The sequence below is a fragment of the Grammomys surdaster genome, unplaced genomic scaffold (genome assembly GCF_004785775.1).
Source record: "Grammomys surdaster isolate TR1022 unplaced genomic scaffold, NIH_TR_1.0 220, whole genome shotgun sequence".
Classification (NCBI taxonomy): domain Eukaryota; kingdom Metazoa; phylum Chordata; class Mammalia; order Rodentia; family Muridae; genus Grammomys; species Grammomys surdaster.
This window is the reverse complement of record NW_021604665.1, coordinates 4998806-5019730: the sequence shown is the minus strand read 5'-3', so window position 1 is coordinate 5019730 and position 20925 is coordinate 4998806. Positions and strand designations below refer to the sequence as shown.

At 43.2% G+C, this 20925-nt stretch overlaps 1 long non-coding RNA gene across 1 annotated transcript; it reads left to right on the top strand.

Moving 5' to 3' along the window:
• The first annotated feature begins 379 nt into the window (after positions 1 to 379).
• On the top strand, positions 380 to 18900 carry LOC114625706. The gene is made up of 2 exons (XR_003712113.1): positions 380 to 502; positions 17855 to 18900. It is a non-coding gene; the product is annotated as an uncharacterized LOC114625706 (long non-coding RNA).
• Positions 18901 to 20925: the final 2025 nt, after the last annotated feature.

The window sequence follows — 20925 nt, the reverse complement described above, 5'->3', positions numbered from 1 at the left end:
ATTTAAATACACATCATAAAGAAAAAATAATGACACATTTCATTTGAAAAAAATAACCACTTAAACCAGATCCAGGTATCAGTATTTAAGAAACCCAGAGGGCACGATACAGTAGAGAAATGGACAGAAGTTGGATTCATTTTGGGTTCTGTCTCAGTTCAGAAGACTAGATGGTAAAATGGGTTAATAATGATATATTGTTATTTATTCATTACAGAAGCTTACTTTTTGTGCCAGTCTTGTCTGTTTTTAGTATTTCTTACTCTTTGTAAAAAATGACAGAAATCAAGAAGCCTTACTTAACAATCCCTGTTATTTGACTAGCTGGTTTGAGGCTGTTGGCTGCCACATTATGACAGCACTTCCTGTTTGGGATTTCAGGTGGAAGCCATTCTCGTCAATATCTTTGGTGGGATCGTCAACTGTGCCATCATTGCCAATGGAATCACCAAAGCCTGCCGGGAGCTAGAGCTCAAGGTGCCACTGGTAGTCCGGCTTGAAGGTGAGTCACAGGAGTTTGCAGCACCCATTTCTCTTCCCAACATGCTCTGGACTCACATACTTCCTAAGCTCCAGGAAACTGGGTTGAAGGAAATGCAGCAGACTGAGCATTGCACACCTCCTCTGAACTCTGGCAGGCAGCTGCAGTTGCAATTCCTCAGACATTGTGGGCCTAGGACTACCCAGATTTGCCAGGCTGGTTCCAGAGCTAAAGCCCTCGTATTATAGAGGCCATTGTACAAATACCCAGCATATGTGATCTGTTTTCTCTTACATTCGAACCTATGATAGGATCAGTTTATAAAATAGGCACAGTAAGAAATTAACAATAGGTAGAAATAAGATAGACAATCCAACATTATAGTGAAACTAAAAAGTGAATTTGGTTTCTTTCTCTCAAAAACATCAAGACAATTATTTTCATAATTGGTTACTGTACTGTGGGAAGAGAAACCACAGATCAAGGGAGATGGTATGCGTATGTATGTGTGTATATTTGTATACATATTATCTTTGTAAACATGACTTTTAAATCTGTAATAAGACCGGTAACTGTTTTTAGCTCCCTTATCTGGCTTCTCTATTAACCCTCATAAGACTCAACATAGATAAAGAATGTCTAACCTCAGAGACCTCAATATGTATTTGGACTCGGGAAGGAATGCCTTTTCTAACTTTTGTTCTGTTTGAAATGGGGTCTCCCTATGAGGTCCAGGCTGGTCTTGAACATGCTGTTTGGCCTAGTCTAATCTAGAATTCAAAATCCCCCAGCTTCAGCTTCCCAAGTCCTAAGATTCCAGTACACAGCCCCACACCCAGCTGAGGTGTTTTAGTCAGCTTCTTGTGGAGCTGTGAGCTTTCTTCCCTGGTACTGCAGTACAAGTCTCAGCCAGTTCTACCGAAGGTGCTCCGCTGTGAACTAGGACATGTCTGGGAATGTTCTCATACTCTGCTCTTTTCAGTCTTTTGTGTGTCTGACACTAAGTTGATTTCACTGCATAACCTCATGCTCTGATACCTTTTTTTCAGTTATGCATATATCCCAAAGGTTGACGCAGTTCAAAACACAATACCCCAAATTCATGCTTGTTACTCTCAACACCGCTCCTATTAGGACTGCTTTGAAGGTGCTGGGACACTGTCAAGTATACAGAGGCAGATGCAACTTTTCAAGAGTTTGGATTTTCAGTTTAAGATATAAATTTTATCTTCCACTACAAAACAGTTGTTTTCCTCAAAATGACAAGTTTACTTCACTCATATTTGAGGAAATATCACCAGATAACAGAGTCTGAATAGCCTCAGTGCATTGATTGATCTTTGAAGTAGTTACAGTGTTCCTTGGGAATGGGAATGACTCTGGCCCATCCTTGGGTGTACAAGCACTTCTCCATAGAGACAGCCACCATAATTAACCGAGTAGCTGAGCCCGTTGCTACAGTTATTTATTCTGTAAATATCTCTGTTTGATTGAGTCAGATATCCAAAAAGTGCTCAAGGGCTGAGGCGTAATAAAATGAAACACGCCTCAAGGGCTGAGAGTGTATGGTGGGGTATCATACCAACCACCCGTTCAGTATGGCCCTTACCTTCCGTCCTCATGCATCAACAGCCTCACTCTCCATTACATGACAATCATGGCAGCCTCTTCATCTGTGCCAGTGCCAACTACCATGTGACAGTTTAGCAGAGAGGACCTTCCCATATTTGAAAGCATTTTAATATGAAAACTGAAAGCCATCCACGTTGTCATTGCATTCTGGTTATAAAATTCAGAAGTCCCACTGGGTTGATTTCTTCAGTATCACCTTAGGGGCATCCCAGATTCCCCAGGCTCTGTGCTGGTGCTATTCTCCTAGAGATGGAGTTTGAGGGTAGTTTGACAGCACTGTGTATCTCATCCCCTGATGGAGAAGGCAGAAGAGCTGCAGGTCTTATGTTTATGGTCTCCTTTTTCTCTCGTCTCTCTCTTTCTGCAGCAGTGCCTTTTCCTTACCTGAAATTGTCTGCCTTGTGACCTAAAACCAGAACATCCTGGATTTGATAGAAATACTGACCCCAAAGAGGAAGTAGGGTAGCAGAAGCTCTAGGCAGCAACGCTGAGCGTGAACAACAGAACATTGCACAGAATTAACTCCTTGTAGGAGTACAGAGGCATAGTTGATTCCTGTGAAACTAATAAAAGCCAATGATTAGTGATACTACAGTACAGAAAGCCAGCCCAGGAGTTAATGAGGTCATCAGCTTGGGTTATAATTCTGATTAAAATGTTGATGCCAAACTGGCTTTAGATTCAAAATGACCCCTGACCCTCATGTTATAAAAGCCAAGTGAGGCAGGAATACGTCTCTCTAAGCACGTAATATTAGTATCTGACACTTGGAAATAATTAGAAGTGTTCCTCCTTTCTTCTAGCAGTCCTCACTGGGCCCAAAAGTATTATTCTATGTATAATTATTGTTTGTATAATTCTAGAAATTGCTTCCTTTTTTCTTTAAAACATGAAATTGAGCAAGGGTGAGAACTCAGTGTGCACACAAACCTAAGTTTGATCATCTGGACTCACATTAAAAAAAAAAAAAGGCCAGGTATTGTAGTACACATTTATAATCCAAGCACTGAGGAGGGGAGGGCAGGAGAAGCCGTGACCAGCCAGTGCAGCCTACTTCATGAGTTCCAGGCCAATGAGAAACCCCATCTCAACCAATAAGGCCAACAGGACCCTTGGAACAATAGCCAAGGGTTTCCTCTGGCCTCCACCTGTGAGCACACGCACACATATGTGCACATGTACCTATACACATTTGCGTCTGTGCACAGATGAGCATACATGCACATACATATACAAATTGGAAACAGCCCATGTCTTAATGTCACACTATGCTTAGTATTCCAGAGTAATTGCTGCTCCAAGATACCTGGGAGGTACGTATGTAAAGAAATGCAAATTAACACACCCAAGATTATCTCCCTAAACAGTCTCTGATGTTTTCGTCAGAAGTCTGTTTGAGATAAGAGAGAAAAGCTTTGAAATTTCTAAGCTTGTTAGACAATCATATTTCTTCTAAAGTCTGTGCCTGTGGTTTTTAATTAGTAAATCAGTTATTAAGAAATGCCATGCACAGGTCATAGAACTTTAAACATCAAGGAGGATGAGTAGAAATGTAAAAAGTTAACAAGAGAAATGAAGTAGAAAAAATGACACAGTGAGACAGTACACTAATCATGAATTTGGCCTTGCCTTCCTAGGATCTGTTCCTGTCTTCTTAGCAGTCCTGGGGGCCCAGGCTCCATCACTGAAAACTTGGAAACACTGAGGCATCACACTGTCTGTGTCCCAAAAGTGAAAGTGACGGCTCTAAGACAAGCCCAAAGCTACCTCTGTCTCCCCTAACTGATATAGGCGAGGCTGTCCCTGGTGGTCTTTGCCACTATCCTTTCTATACTCTATGGTCCCTCTTGTGTCACAAGAACCTTTTACCAAGAGGAAAGAAGCAGTAAATTTGGTACTTCTGGAGTAGTAACAGGCTTTCTCTACTTCTGCTATACAAATTGGCATCTTGTGTGATCAGCGTTCTTGGATACATATAGGCTCTCAAGTCAACCCAGCAGATGTGCGACCCAGAGCATGTCCAATAACTAAGAGACAAAGAGCTCCACCAACACCAAAGCCAGACCCTCCTCACACTAAATGGCTACCACAGTAAACACAAGGGACAGAAGGAGTTTTGCTCTGACTCTACTCAGCAGTTTGACCGTAAATAACAAAATGCAGAATTTGTAAAAGATACAAACCGGAAAGGCCCTATAACAAAATAAGTGAGAACCAGGCCAGTGCTCTGTGAGCTAAGGAAACACAGACTCCTGTAAAGTGTGTGCCTTGTAAGCTGGAGGCTTGTGGCTCAGCTGCTTTTATCATTATGTTCCTCATTTAACTTTTAATTTTATTTTTAATCTAATTCATAAAACACAATAGCTATACATACCATGGGATCTTTAAAAGATGTCTATGTTGTGTAATGTTTTAATAAAGTGAACTGTGTGTACTTCAGCTACTTCCTTCTTTATGATGAGAACAGATTTCATTCTGGCTTTCTGAAAAGTATAACATTGTTATCTGTAGTTATCTTGTGCGATTAGTGCCCAATGATTAGCCTGTCTCTGTCCTTATGTACTCCCTAAGCTACTAGTACTCTATTCTACTCTGGAATCTGTTTTTCCTGTCTACCTGTCCATCTATCCATCATTATTGACTACTGTAATTAGGAAGTTTAGAAGAATGACTTTCAAAAGTAATTTTTAGTTTTAATTTAATCTTTAATACATACAAACCATAATTTGTTTTGTTTTGTTTTTTTGAGACTGGTTTTTTGAGATTAGCTATGTAACCAAGATCACATTTAATGCCTGATCTTCCTGCCTTTACCTCCAGAGTGCTAGGATTATAGGCATGGATGCCATGCCCAGCCCTAAATGAATACTATAAACGGGGAATTTCCACGTTGAATGTGGAAGGATAAGATCTGAATGATTGACAGGAAAGAAAGGGGGATTATTGGAAGAAAGTTAGATTCCATCCCTGAGAGTTGGACTGTAGGAACTGAAGCCCAGGCCCTGCATAAACGAGAGGCCATCCTGGGGAGAGTGGGGGCCTCACAGCAGTCTGTGGAAGAACAGAGTGGAGAATGAAGCCTTTATCCACAGCACTGTCTAGAGTCTCAGGCAGAGCTGCCATGTGCAGAGCACAGTGGAGGGCAAAGTACAGGGAGAAAAACACAAGAAATCAGGAAGCCCTAGAGCCTTAAGTCTAGGATTCCAGTGGGCTATGGCCTAGAGTGCAGGGAAGAAGGACATGAGGATAGGGGAACAATGTATGTGGAGCAGTTCTTCCAGAACGGGAATTAACATGAGTCCCTGCTGGCACTAGCCCTAACCCAGTGTTGACATCTCAGACACACCGCACATATCTGTCTAACCTGCACAACTGTGAGGATCCTTATAATCAAAATTGCAAGTGTTCCCAAAGCCAGATGGCCTGTTTGGTCAGTAGTGTGTTTCCTCTAAGTAAAGGAAGCAGCCTGCTTATTTGGTTTTTGTCTGTGTGGAAGACCCAGCACCCTTGTCTACATTCACCCATCCACTTCCATGGCATGACAGCTTTGGCCCACACAAAATACACTGGAAATGTCCTAAAAAGGTCAGGTTTGCTTTGGTGGATCTTGGTGGACCAAGTCTTTGTACTCTGCTGTATCCTGATGGCAAGCTGTTTTTACCTATGGTTAAGGAAACTTTATCTCTGCTCTTTGAAAATGATAACCTTATAACTCCACAAATTCATTTGCCTTACTAAGCAAATGAATACATGAAAAATTTCTATCAGCCAAGATAAAGAATCATTTTATTTAAAAAAAAAAAAAAAAAACTGGTCGGTAGTTGAACAGCCAGATAACAACAGGTAGAGGTTGAACCTTTATAAACAGTTGTTTCTAGCTGGATAAAGAGGGTAGTTTCTGATGAGTTTTCTGAAATGTACACAGACATATTCAGCATGGTCTGGGGTACTGCTGAGAAATGTACACATAATGATGGACAGTTGTGTTGGGTGTCACAGATGTGTTCCAGCAAAGCTTTAGATTCTGTGTGTACTTTCACAGTTGTGTAGCGTCTGGATTTGCTAACATCTTCAGTGTCTTTTCCTTGCATTCTTTCTTGTTATTGTCCTATTTAAATCTGCACCACATTCCTACATCTGCTGATACTTGAGGAAGAATTTGCTCTTCTCTCAGGTGAACATTACGATTCTGAGTTGAGCTTGTTAATAACAACTAATAATAATGACTATAAGCCCACGAAGTTTGTAGATGGGATCCCATTTCTCTTCTCCAGGTCTTTCCATGCAATTTGTCTACCCAGCACCAAAAGATTTGTCTCAGCAATGCAAATATTTTCATTTCTTTTACCAAAGTTCCTCAAAAGCCAGAATCCTGCCCATTTATTGTTGCCCTTATTGCCAAATTCTCCTCTACTTGGTGCTGGAAACCTGATGGGTGGCATGGAAAGGAAGGAAGGCCAGACTCCCATCCAGAAAAGCTGGGATGGGGCAGCCAGTCTGACGGAAGATACCTGCTGTGCCCCGACACTCAGTACATTATTGTGTACAGCACACGTGCAATGGCTGGCTTTATGTCAGCTTGACACAAGGGAGAGTCATAAGCAAGGAAGGAGCCTCAGTTGAGGAAATCCATAAGATTCAGCTGTAAGATATTTTCTTAATTAGTGATCAGTGGCAAAGGGCCAGCCCATTTGGATGCGGCCACCTCTGGGCTAATGGTTTGGGGTTCTATAAGAAAGCAAACTGAGCAAGCCATGAGGAGCAAGCCTGTAAGCAGTACCCCTCCATGGCCTCAGCATCAGCTCCTGCTTCTAGGTTCCTGCCCTGTTGGAGTTCCTGTCCTGAGTTCTTTCAGTGATGAGCAATATTGTAAGTGAAGGCCGAATAAACCCTTTCCTCCCCAACTTGCTCTTTGGTCTTAGTGCTTTGTCTCAACAGTAGAAACTTTCCCTAAGACAACAGTGAAAAGAAGTTAGCTGGTGTCAGTGGGAAGTCTCTGTAGGGAGCAGTCTTAGACTGTAAAGACCAGGAGGAAGGTGTGGTTGATAGTCTGTACATACCAATCAGTCTTTCTAAACACTCATACTTAGATGAGTGGAAGGCTTTGCCATTTCCATGGCTTTGAGGCATTGGGATCCTTGACATGCCAACAATACACATTCACTTCAGATTTCATCTACTCCCAACACCTTACAATCTTCAGTAGTGTTCCCTAACTCTCTGAAAGGGGAGGGTGTTAGGTATCCTGAGACTCCTGCTTAAGGCATCTGTTTTTCCCTCTCAGTGAGCACCCTCACCCTCATTCCCTATAGTGCTCACACGTTACAGCCACCACTTCTGAAACACAGATCAAGCACACTTATCAGTGTGGGCACAAAGAAAGCCTTAGTCTGCTGACAGAGAAGAGAGTTCTGTGACTGTGAAGCAGCACAGAGAGCCTCCAAGCTTTCACCAGTGTCTGCTTGCTTGGTGGCCATCCCTCCTGCAAGTCTGTGGCCTGCCAGAGTGTATGCCCAGAAGATACGTAAGAGAAGTAACCTTGCCTCTGTCTTCTACCAAGACAATCTATGAGGGCTGTGGCTAACTAAAAGTTTCATACAGAATGCTAGAGCCTGTGTTTTCTGTTCATATCTGGAACAAAAAGGACAGAGCCCCTGGGTGGGAACCCCCGAGTGGTGGGATCACCTTGGCTGAGCAAAGTGAAGGTGGTGCATGACAGAGGCAGGGTCCTCTACTATGTCTGACCATATCCCTGGCTTGTGCCCTTTACTGGTGTCTCGGTGACCTCTTGGCTGCTTTTTCCCATTGTGTGCTTGGGACCAAGTTGCGTTTTCATTTTCTCTTACTCCTTTGCCCTGTTCTCTTGTGCTGTGCCTAGCAAGTGTCATCGTCAGCCTGCCCAAGTACATCCCCCTTTGGCTGCTCAAGGCATCACTGTTCCCAGGGTTGACTTCTCATTCTTCTCAAGCCTTTCTCCAGGTTCCCATTTTTTATGCAGTCTATACCTTGCATTGCTCCCTACCTCACAAGGCCCTCAGCATTCTTTGTGGAGATGTCCTGCCTGGGACTATTTTCACTTCAGTGATGCCCCTCCTCTCCTCTGGCTTTAATCACTAGCACCTCGCCCTTTCCCCAGCGACCCTCATTCCTCTTAGTGTTCACTTCTTCAGCAGCTCACACCTCCTGTGGCATTGGCGGGACTCTAGCCTCCAGTGGCACTGAGTCTAAATGCATAAGCATATCGTCATGCATTCCGCCGCTGCTCCTGATCCTTAGACCAACTTTGCAGGCGCTAGCCTCAAGCATTCCTCAGAACAGAAAAGCTTCTGTGGATCAAAACTTTTAATCTGCATTAATCTACTCTCTTAGGCAGTCCAGGTTTCCCTCATCTCACCTCTAGATAGATAATGTACATAACCAGCGTTTCTGCCATTTGGATATCTGTAGCCTTGTCATATCTGTAGGCTAAGTCTTCTCACAGAAGATAACCCCAGCATTATGCAGTGTCCTCATGCTCTCAGGGCAGTGGAGTGATGGATGGAGGTATCTGTGGGAGACTAATCCTCTCTGGCTGTTGTTATGCAGAGGAGCAGTTTTAAAGAAGAGTGGTTAAAGCATGGTAGACACTAGGCCCACTGTATCTAATGCAGACTCCCTGTCTGCTTTCTAGAGATTGTCAGTGGGACCAGTCAGTTCATGTCTTCATGCCTCAGTTTCTTCATATAACACTAGTTATTCTAATTAGTACCTTGCTATTGGGGAGCAGCCCTGCAGGGAGATTTAGTCCTTTGTTTTACAGATGACGAGTCTACCCTGCCAATACAACTGCTCCAGAGACACCCTCAAGACTGTTCCTAGTCTATCCAGATAGCCTCCATGACAGTGTTTTAGAGTGGGGAAGGACAGCTAGTTTTCACCCCATGCAACCTTCTGCTCATTGCCTGTGGCTGCCGAAAGTACTGTGCCAATACAATCCTGATGTGTTGTAACTCAGAGAAAGAGGTTCCATAATCATGATTGTACACTACAAATGTCAAAAGGAATGGCGGGTGCTTTTGAGCCAACCATTTGCTTTTAGTGAATAAAATCATACAGAGAATTTTCTCCCCTAGAAATACAACATTCTTTTCTGTTGGGAACAGGAAGTAAAGTGGGGACTGCAAACTGGGAAAGAACCAAATGAGATAATTTCTTACTTTGTGTAGTCCATCGGACATGAGGTCAGACAATCTGATGGTAAGCTTTCCTGTGAAGAGCCCGTTCTTGGCCTTTGAGGATAGGACAATCCTTGCTGCAGTTGCTCGGCGATCTGTGGTAGTGTTGAAGCAGCTCTGGACAGTACAGAGGGAGTTGGCCACCCCCGGGTGATATTAAGTCTTTTGGTACAAAAATAGATATCAGAATAAGTCTGGCTTATGAGCCCTAGTTTTCAGGCCCCTACGTGGAAAAGAGCCCAGAAACAAGGCCTAGCATTTTAGAAATTCCTCTTATTATCCGTTTCTAATTCTAGCTCTGGGCTCAGCATGTAAATTTCTCATAAGAGTCAAGCTAGAATCTGGCAAGCAATATCAGCTCTTCAAATACAATGTTTTTCTTAAGGACAATCTTAGCAGTAGAGTCTACACTCAGGCATTTCCCTCACTTTAAATCACATACCATAATGTAGTGGTACAGCTTCTCAGGCAGTCTATCAGTATGTTTGTGTTGCTGTGACAAAACACCAACAGCTGGATAATTTACCAGGGAAAGAGCTTTACTTAGATCTACATCTGCTGGTGTCTGCTCATCTCGGAGAGCCTGGATGGCAACATGTGACAGAGTTGCATTTGGAAGAAATCATCTGGCAAGCCAAGGGGCAAGAGAGCAGACATGGCTGTACACACCTGTGGCACCAGCACATGGGAGATGGAGGCAGAATTAGGAATTCAGAGTCAACCTTGGCTACATAGAGTTTGAGTCCAACCAAGACTGCATGGAAAAAAAGACACAAGACTGAAGCAAGGGCAGCTTCGCTCTTCTTGTGACAATGCACATCATAGCCTAGATTATTCCTTAGGTAAGTCCTCATGACATAATTACCTTCCACTAGAACTCCAAGTTTCCACCAACTCCACACCACTATGCTGAAGAGCACACATACAGCTCATGAGTCTTTGAGGGGGACATTGCCTTCTCTAACCAAACCATAGCAAGGATGTCCGGGTTAGCATTTTAGACTGACAGTCTAGCATGGTCACAGTTACCTTCCATTGTCTATAAAACAGAGGACACAGGGATTGAAAACCATGGGGAGACTCAAGGAAAATGCAAAAGAAAGGCCTTACACATTTTAAGAGCTCTCCAAAAGATCTGTCCTACAGCATGCACAAGACCTGAGCAAGCTTATGACAGACCAAATCCCAGCATGGAGGGCCAGGGAACCTTGAAGCCCACTCCTACCTAGCTGAGAAGCTATTGGCAACTGCTGGCTTCTGGGAGAAGGAGAGTAACACATCCTAATGGAAGGCCACACATGCAAGACTATGCAAGTAGCACTACCTGGACTTAGGTGATTAAAAGAAGACAAAATAGGTGGATGGGAGAGGAATTGGGAAGAGGAGACAAAAAATCCTCAAAGAACGAATGAAACTAAAAACAATGAAAGCTATATTCTGTTCCTCTAGATGAAGGGAGTACGTAGAGTAAGTCCTGCAGACTGGTTTTGCTTGCCAGAGGGCTCTTTGCATCCTAGTTTAATATTACAGTTGAACATGGCTTGCATTAATATTTATGCTGCCTTTTTTGAGGGATACATAATTGAAAGAAAAAGCATATGTACCTAGGATTAGCTCCCAGTGAACACACATTAGACTTGATCTTGATCCTTGCTTTTGTGGTCAGAAGACTGCATCTTGGTCAGAGACTTCCTGCTGTTAAAGCTGGCTACTCCCCACAGCAGTCCTCACCCTGTGTGCCTTCTTACCATGGCTGTGATACAGCGCCACAGGCCACCTTGTATCAGCCTTAATTTTCATAGAATGTGTAGGTAGATAAAATCCTCACCCAAGGGTGAAGAATCTCAAGTCAAATGGACAGTGACTTTTTCAAGTCATTCAGCTACTTAGGAATAAAACCAGGAGTGAAATTTCAACTTCCTCGCCTGTAGTATAGGAATAAAAAACCTGAGAGTATTGACTGAGGTGGTGAGATGGTTCAGTGGGTAAAGTGTTTGCACCCAATCAGAAGTCCAGTGTGGCAGTATGTGCCTGTAATCTCAGCACTGCAAGAGAGACAGCATGGTTCCAATATTGTGCTGACCAGCCAGCCTACATCGTTGATGAGCTGCGGATTCTGTGAGAGACCCTTTCTCAGAAAATAATATGCAAAATAATAGAGGAAGACACTTGTCATATACCTCTATTTTTTCACAAGTACATTACGTGCACACGCACGTGCATATGCACATGGGCATATGCATGAACTGACAAATATACACGTAACAGTGTCATTATGTCATTCATTATAAGGCACGAGTTAGCTTTCCAATCGTCTGAGAACGCCTGATCTTAGTAAATGTTAGCTGTGCGATTTATACTAGCCATAACAACTGAACCCTTGTTACTAACCCTATGTATGACTGCCATTGACTGCCAAATGGTATTCAACCTGAGACTTGGGTCATCTCGAAGGGAGGGATACGGGCACAGTGGGTGTTTTGCCTCTGGTTCTGTGCTCAGAAAGTTTTTTATGTATTGTGGATATTAGTCTTCTGTCAAATATATAGCTGGTAGAGATTCTCTCCCACTCAGTGGGCTTCCTCTCCATTCAGTTAATTGCTTTCTTAGTCTTGCAATGTTTGTTTTATGGAGTCCCAGTTGTCAACTGTTGTCCTTAATTCCTAGTCAAATGGAGTCTCATTCTGAAGCTCTCTTACACCTGCATCCTGTTAGGTGCTGCCTGTTTTCTTCCCGCAGCTTCAGTGTTTGTGCATGCCATCTTTGATGCACTTGAAGTTAATTTCCATGCAAGGTAGCAGATGCAGGCCTAATTTCATTCTTTTGCATGTGGATATTGGTTTTCCCAGCACCATTTGTTGGTGTTTTCTCTCCAATGTGTTTTTGGCATCGGTGTCAAATACCAGATGATTCTAGTTGTATGTACTCATATTTGGGTCTTCTACTCTGTTTCAGTGATCTACCTGTCTGCTCGTGTGTCAGTTATGGCTGTTGTATGACTGTAACTCCACAGTATACCTTGAAATTTAGAATGGCGAATCTTGGAATGGTCTTGTTCTTTTTATTCAGGGTAGCTTTGGCTATTGGGGCCTTTTGTGGTTCCATGTGAATTTTAGAATTTTTTTTCATGGTGATTTGAATGTGAATGGCCCCATAGGCTTTTGTCTTTGAATGTTTGGTCCTCAGTTGGTGGAACTGTTTGGTAAGGATTAGAGGTGGCGTCTTGTTGGAGGAGGTATATCACTGGGACTGGGTATTGAGGTGTCAAAACCCCATGCCATTCCGGTTTGCATTCTCTCTGCCTTGGATCAGGATGTAAGCACTCAGCTACTGCTCCAACGCCATGACTGCCTTTCTGCTGCTGACCTCCTGATCTAAGAGTCATGGACTCACCCTCTGAACTGGAAGCCCCCACTTAAATGTTTCTTTTTATAAATCTCCTTGGTCATAATACTTCTTCACAGTTAAAATAAAGTAGTTAAGTTTTTTTCTCCATTTCTGTGAAATATATTTTGGCAATTTTGACTAGAATTGCATTGAATCCATAAATTGCTTTTGGTAAAATGATCATTTTTCACAATATTAATTCTACTAATCCTCTCTATTTTCTAGTCTCTTCCTCAGTGTCTTTCTTCAGAGATTTAAAGTTCACTGTAGAGCCTTTGCCTCCTTGGTGAGGATTATTCCTAGATGCTTATGCTCTTTGGGGCTACTGTGGATGGAAATATGTCCATGATCTCTTTCACAGTATGTCTGTTGAATCATTCCATTACTAAAAGAATAACAAGAGAAAAGAGATTTGAAACGTCATCTAAGTAACAGTCCACCAGACCTCAGCCATACTCTATCTGATGATGGCTTGTGGGGAGGAGCAGGACACATGGACACAGGGCCCTCAGGAACCCACTACTTTGTAGAATGTGCCGAGTTTCTACTCCAAAGAAATGAAAGGAGCCTCGGAGCTGAACTGAACCCTTTCAGGCCCTGTGAGCTGTACTGTCTGTGTCACCGCCCTAGCTTGCCATGGCAGAGCACAGCAATCAGCAGCCTACGAGCGCATCAGCTTGGCCCTACTCCATCAAATCTCTATTTATGGGCACTGAAATTTGAATTTCATGTAATTTTCATGTATCACAAAATATTATTCTGATTTTTTGCCCAGCTATTTAAAAATATGAAAACTATTCTTAGCTTATAAGTAGCATGCAAAGAGACTGTGGGCTGCACTGGGCTTAAAAGCCATAGTGTGCCAGCCCTGATTTAGAGCAGGAGGCTGAATCTGGCCTGTGATAGCTCACTGAATATACTTGCTTGACCAAGTATATTCCCTAGTACCTGAGCCTCAGTTTCCCCCCCCCCCAGTGAGATGAAGTGAAGGCTTAGCTTAAAGAATTGCCAGAATTCTTTTTGGTGTGGTGTTCCACGGTGCATGGCCAGTGTGTGGTTTTGATTACAGATAAATCTGAACTCTAGTCTTTTTCTGTCTTCTAACTTGCTGGGAGTCATTAGGTCAGCTGCTAAGTCCCTGGTACCTTGGGTACTTTATCTGTGAGAAGGGGCTAAAATGCTGTTGATTTTAGATTTGCTTTGAGGAATGAGTTTTATGATATTTAGGAACCCATAATCACATATAGGCAGCAAGCTTGTACTGTTTTCAATTTTATCTTCATTGTCTCTTTTAAAATCTGGTAGCATGTAGTCAATATATATTTAATAATGACATTGTATTCTTCTAAAAAGGAAAAAAAAACCTGAATGATCAGGCTAGGGAGTTGGCTAAGTTATAGTAAAGTGCCTGCTGCACAAACACAAGGACCTGAGTTCAGATCCTGAGAGCCCTTGTTAGCAGGAGATGCAGCAGAGTTCACACTTGTGACCCCTGGGCTGGGCTGGGCTGGGCTGGGCTGGTCTGGGCTGGGCTGAGCTGGGCCGGGCTGGGCTGGGCTATGGTGGTAACAGTGAAGGGAGATAAGCAGGCTTCTGGTAAATTGAACTCTAGGTTCAGTGAGAAACCCTGTCTGAAAACATAAGGTAGAGAATGATCAAGGAATACTCTCAGTGTTGATCTCTGGCCTCCATGGGCACACATGTGTACGCACACATGTATATAAAAACATTCATACATGCATACATACATACATACATCTGAATTCCTATAAAAGTAGTAATTCAGAAGAAGCTTCTGTACATGTCTGTGCTGGACAGTGATTTTCTTCTTGCTCCTGGGGTAAAGGCTGACCTAAGTTCGAGCAGGGCAGAGGCTGTATCTCTTCACCCAAACCCTGTCAGCCCTGTCCAGTGTCATCTCTCCTGCATAGTGAAAGCACAGGGCTTGTGTTGATAAATTACCCCTGCATCTCTGTTTACAGCTCTCTTCCTCCACCCAGTGGCAGGAAGCCACTATAGAACACTTGGAAGCAGAGACATTTTTATGTGTTTAATGGGATTCTTTTTCTCATGTCTGCTAGCAGCCGAGCAAGAGTCTGTGTTGAGCCAGTGTCCCCTTTGGTTCTCTACACGCTGTCATTGTCAAGGCCTGAGAGTGGGTAGGTAGCCACATGGCCAAACGACTATTAAAAAGCCAGAATTCAGAAGTGACAGCCAGCTGAGCTGATCAGTTACGTGTTTAGGTAGTTATTAAGCATGTTGTCCTGCAGCCTTATTGAAAAGCATGGCAGCATTTAATAAATATTAAAGCACATCACCAGCACCATTTAAGTGTGGGAAAGTGATTGATTTCAGTCGTAATTGTGGGGGGGGGGGGCATAAACACTTGCTTTAGAACACTTAATTCCATGTCAGAGTTTAAAGTGGCTGTGATGGTTTCTACTTAGAAATAAAGTCAGAAAGGGGGCTTGAGATAGATGTCAGCCATTGAGGTCAGAAAGCAGAAAGAAGCCTCAAATGCTCCAATAATACCATTCCCCAAAAGATGGAGAAACTCACAAGCGTTTGCCCAGGGCATCCTTGCTTCCCGTGACCTGATTTTTACTGGCTCCTTTTTTCTTTGCAACCTCTCTTCTCTTTCCCCTCCAGCTGCTTTCTCAACCAGAAGGAGGAAGCAAACGGTAGTAATTGCTGGCCAGGCCAGGCTGTGGGCAAAGCCTTGCCATGCAGGGCAAGAGAGGGAGAAGAGAAAGGACAGGGCAGTGCGGAGGCCACATGGCAAGCTCCCCGATTCTTCACCTACGGACGCCTTCCCACCCTGTCTCTCTCTCCTCACATGGCCATCCTTCTCTGGCTTCTTCCCCATGATGCCCTCTTCACTTGTCCCAAGTTGGCCGCCCAGCCTCCTCCTGATCTCCATCTGTTCATGGCGGCTTCCTCTGGATCCGCGTCTCAGCGCAGTCCAGTTTATTCCTGGGCTCTTTGAATGTTACAGTCCCTTCACACCCTGCTTCTTCCAAGCACGCTAGTATATGCTTAATAATTAAGACTGTAATTAAAGTATAACAGCAAGTGTAATTAAAATTCACTTTAGTAGATCCTGAAATTATGAAGCAATTAGGTATTTTGGTGTGCCACTGAAGATGCTGCCAGGAGGAAGGAAGAGGGTTCCCTTCACCCTTTCCCGTGGCCACGCCCACCAGTGTTACACAAGAGTGAGGCCTCTCTTCACTTAGGGCACCGCATGATAAGAGAATTGTTAGCAGCTTGGAGCCTGCCCTGAAGAGTAGCCAGGTCAAATAGAATACCAGGACATGGAGTCATTGCCAAGGTCTCTAGAGAACCCTCAGATTTGCAAAATGATCAGAAAAGGATCTGTCCAAACCTCTCTCCTCAGGCATCATTTGTGACTGTGGCTGTCCTTACCCAGTCTGTCAGCTCACATGTAACATGTGGCTGGTACTGCAAGATACCCTGAGAAGCAAACCTAGCACTGAAAAGGATGTGTAGCAGGCTGTGGATACTGTCACTAAGCCGCCCCACAGGACTCATCCCTGTTTCGATGTAGAGATCAGGGAGTACTCCAGCAGCACTTCTGACAAGCCTGCTGTAGCTGGAACTGAAAGTAGTGGCAAGGAAGGAAACCCAGGAGACTGGGAGAGACAGCTTCAAGGGAGCGCATGGGTGTGCAGGGCAAAGGCCAGTGGTGCTCTGGGTGCCTGCCTAGGCACTTGTGAATTTCAACTCAACCCTTTTTATTCCCTTGAGAGTACTGCTCCTAGGCCCAGATGCTGCATATGATATTAATTAGGGACCTGAATTATCTATGTTGTTGGTGCCAAGGAAAAAGCAGCTTCATATGTGAGTTTTTTTTAAATCAGCATTTCGTCCTTACACATGGAGAATTCAGGTAATAGTGGATATTGAATTCTGAGTGAATAGTTCTCAGAATGGGTGAAAGAAACTATGAAAAAGAAAAAAACTAACCCCCAAAATACAAGGATAGGGGTAGGAGAGAGACCTGGAACAGTTATCTTCCTCAGCTTGGTGGAGGTCTGAGGAGCTAGGTGCTGAGACTGAAGAATGCCAGAAAGGAAAAGCTCTTGTACTTTTTCTTAGTTTTTATCCCTGACCAACTTGGAGGGCACCTAGGGAAGGTATCCCAGTCAACTTCTCTGTGGAAGGAGATGGAAGTGACACATCAAACTTCTGGTCCAGAGATGTACTTCTAGTTCAGGCCAGGGTTTTGCTTCACTCTGCCATTGCTCTGTGACAGCCACCCCTGCAGGCTAATGTGCAGATTCCTTAGTCTTTGACCTCTGCAGTCACCAAGCATGCACATAGGAAAAGGACATACATGCAGGCAAAGCATTCATAATTTTGTTTTTAAGTTGAAACTCAAGGAAGTTAAGTGATTAACTAAACACCATTCTCTAAATGCATGGCAGAGGTGAGAGCTTTGGCTCCTTCCCCCAGTCACTGCACCCAGGGGCTCTTGGCAGCCCGTGTGACACCTAGTGTTCACTTCCCACTGCTATAGCAGATGCAGTGTCCCAGCGCTTCCTCCTCAGCACAGTCCACTCCCCTGGGCGTTGTCTCTGAGTGACATGTGCTGACCAAGGGCCTGCTCTTATTTGGCCTCACATAGAAGGCATGTTCTCCATGGCCATGCATTCAGAGCCTTTGTTCTAAAGAAGTCCAGCTGGCTGCTGGACAGGAACACAGGAGCCATTTCATGACATGGTTAAGTCACTTTTTCTTTCAAGCCTGTCCTCCCAGACTCAGCGACGAAACAAATCCAGTTCAGACTTTCTTCCTTCAAATTTACTGAGCAAGTGCCTGAGAAACTTTTTGTGTGTGGATGATCTGGAAGAATGCTTATTTCTCATTTTGGAGTGCCAGAGACAATACAGGAAGTGTCTTTCTAATGAGAGTTCATTAAAGTGAAAAGAAGAGGGTCTGAGCATGTCAGCTGGGCGTATCTGAAAAAGCCAGAGGAGCTGGGCAATAAAAAGCCACATGTGTTCTACTTAAATTGTTGGCATCAAGGGAGACCAGGCATCCTGGGATTCCAGTTGTCCAGCTTGACTGGGTGTGCCACGGCAGACTAATTTACTGATTCCCGTTGTCTCCCTTCTAGGAACTAATGTCCAGGAGGCTCAGAATATCCTCAAAAGCAGCGGACTCCCCATTACATCAGCTGTGGATCTAGAGGATGCAGCCAAGAAAGCTGTTGCCAGTGTGACAAAGAAGTGATGGTTCCCCTGGCTCCCATGAAGACGGGCATGTCCCTCACTGGGAAAGCAATTGTTTTCTCACTGGGAAGGGGACACACACAAGGATCATCATGTGAAACATATTAAGCCTGAACTTTCTCAAATACGCTATCCAGAGTGCCTAAAACTGATTTTATACTGTAGTCATTTGTTTTTTTAAAAAAAAAAAATCACTCCTTACAATTTCACACCCTCTCTTGCCCATTCAGTAGCAGGGTCTTCTAGCTCTGGGCCACAGTCAGTGTGGCCAAGTAGTGTGCATAGGTACAGTATGTAAAGCCAGATCTAGGTTCATTCTCAAGGACATTTATTCTATAATAGAAAATTTTACAGGACTCACAAGTTCAGACAGGATTGTATTTAACATAGTGACTTTCAGAAGGGTACAGCTAAGACACCTGAGCTTCTATGAACAGTGGTCTCCACTGGCTCCTAATTCCAGTACATTTAGAAAGCCCATGAACGTTCTAAAGTGTGGCTTATATTGGCCATCCCGTGTTAATATGTGTACATTGCACACATTTTACCCTGTGCCTTAATGTTAAATCCACTGTCTGCCTCACACTGAGTTACAGCCAGAAGCCTTAGTCACGGGTTTGAAGTGGAAGGTTTCATTTTGTGTCAGACTTTCTGAATGCCGATTTTTATGAAACTGTGTAATTAAGCCATTTTGTGAAGGCACGCTGACAATCGACCTGTTGGCGGTGGTCAGACTTTCACTTGTTCCCCCCCCCACCTCACATCTACCAGTTTGTCACAGAAAGATGAGAGATGTCATCGGACAGAATGTGGCCTTCCTAATGATGTCCTTTTTTGTGATGGGAATTTTCTTAACTTGATTTTTTTGTTTAATTTTGATAAATTTATAGTCATACACATTTTAAATAAAATTGTTTTTCAGTGCTACTTAGCCACATGGTTCTTGTTTCTCTGGGTTCGCCATTGCTTCACCATCTTTTCTTGTGAGGACACTAGCCTCTGTACCGGAGCTTAAGAAACTGCAGTTGACCAGGATTGATCAGCACTACTCTGCCTTGTCGTGTGACCATTTCTGTGGCAGTGATTCAGTGAAGGACTAAACTGTACACATTAGACACAAGCCCAGAGATATGTCTCTGACAGTAGACAGGGCGTTGTGGTGCAGTCAAACACAGTGCCGCATAGCAGGGGCCACCTGTGTGTACCAGTTTTCCCATCCGTACACTAGTACATAGCAAGACACACTTGGTTCATTTCACGTTATCCTCACACATTTCACAGATGGGTAAAGTAAAAAGTCTTTATTTTATAAATCCACATGTACAATGGAGAAATAAAGCATTGACTAGATCAAATCCTACACCTTTTCTCAAACACGGCAAGGAGTGAAGACTATTAACAAGGTCTTTTTAAATCTCCTGTTTCCTGATAGCTTAATAACTAGTTAAATAACTATTAATAAAATAGTTAAACAGTAAATAGAAGTAAACGTGAAATTTTGTCAGTTAGCTAACAGTAAGCAGTGTACGTTTTGCTCTTTGAAAAAGACCTGTGCCTATCTTGTATATTGATGTTTCTAATCAACCAGTTTGGAGGGGAAAGAAACGAAACCATAATGTGTGGTTATTTTATAGAAGGGATAATAATAACAGTTAATAAATAGACAAATAGTTTTTCTCTTCAAATAAGCTGTTAAGCCTTTTTCTTTTTTTGTTTTAAGTACCTATTTTATGTGTTTGGATTGCTCAACTCCCTGCTGCTGCACCAGTATCCGTAATGTTATGCATTTGTGTTTGATGCTGTGCATGCCTGTATCCTGAAGTGTGTGGAACAGACCCTGCGGTCCTCATAGAGAACCTGCTACAGCTGTGCTGTTGGCTCCTAAGTCCCCCTGTGTGCTCTTCTACAGTGTGTCCCATGATCTGAATTTCTTAGCAGCCTGTAACTATATAAAAATATCAAAATAGTTACCTTTCAATCTTGTCAGTAGTGTGTGTGTGTGTGTGTGTGTGTGTGTGTGTGTGTGTGTGTGTACACAGAAGCCAGATTAGGATGTTGAATGTTCTGCTCTGTTACTCTCCCTTAGTCTACCACTAAGCCTGGAGCTAGACTGATGGCCTGCAAGCATCTGTGCCATGTGCAGCATTTTATGTTGATACTGGGGACTGTAACTCAGATCCTCATGCTCGCTTGACAAGCACTGGTTTCCACGGAGCTGTCTTCCTAGCGCTAGGAAGTGGTTATCAGTACTTTGGCTCTGTAAAAGCACAAAATGTTTGTGAAAAGAAATGACAGTCTAAATAACTAAAGATGACCCCTGAACTGCTCTGGGTGTGTGGGTTTTTAACTGGCTTGTTAGTCTACCATTGACTGCCACAGTTTCCTAGAACAAATATTGTATTTAGAGATTCATCTCTGACTCTCCCAGTTACATCCATGTCTTTGACTTGGTGAGCCTATTGCATTTGTCAGTCAGAGCTTTTCAGTTGAGGTTTCTGTCTCCATTCATAAATTAGTAGAACAGCAGGGAAAGTTTCCAGATAACTGAACCTAACTAGACCTAACCTGTACATCACCTTTAGTGACTCATTGTACAGTGTGCGCCTGTGTCCTTTCTGTGCTTACTCCTCAAGGAAAAGAAAATCACCATGAAGAATTATGTTTGTTTTTAAATAGGAAGCTTGAATACAAATGGGAATAAAAATTATTTTTGACACGTCTAAGTTATACATTTATAAGTCTAATGAGATCTTTGGCAGGATCTACTATATATTCAAAAATACAATGATAAAATTTCTAGAAATAATAAAAGATAAATATTGGAGGAGTGGGGCAGGGTGTGTTATTACATAGACTTTGTGACCCAAAGGTGCCGAATTAAGGCAATAGGGTCTATTGGAGTAAATTAAGTTTCTGTGTGTCCGGTGGCTATGTTTGTGCTACAGCAGCACACATA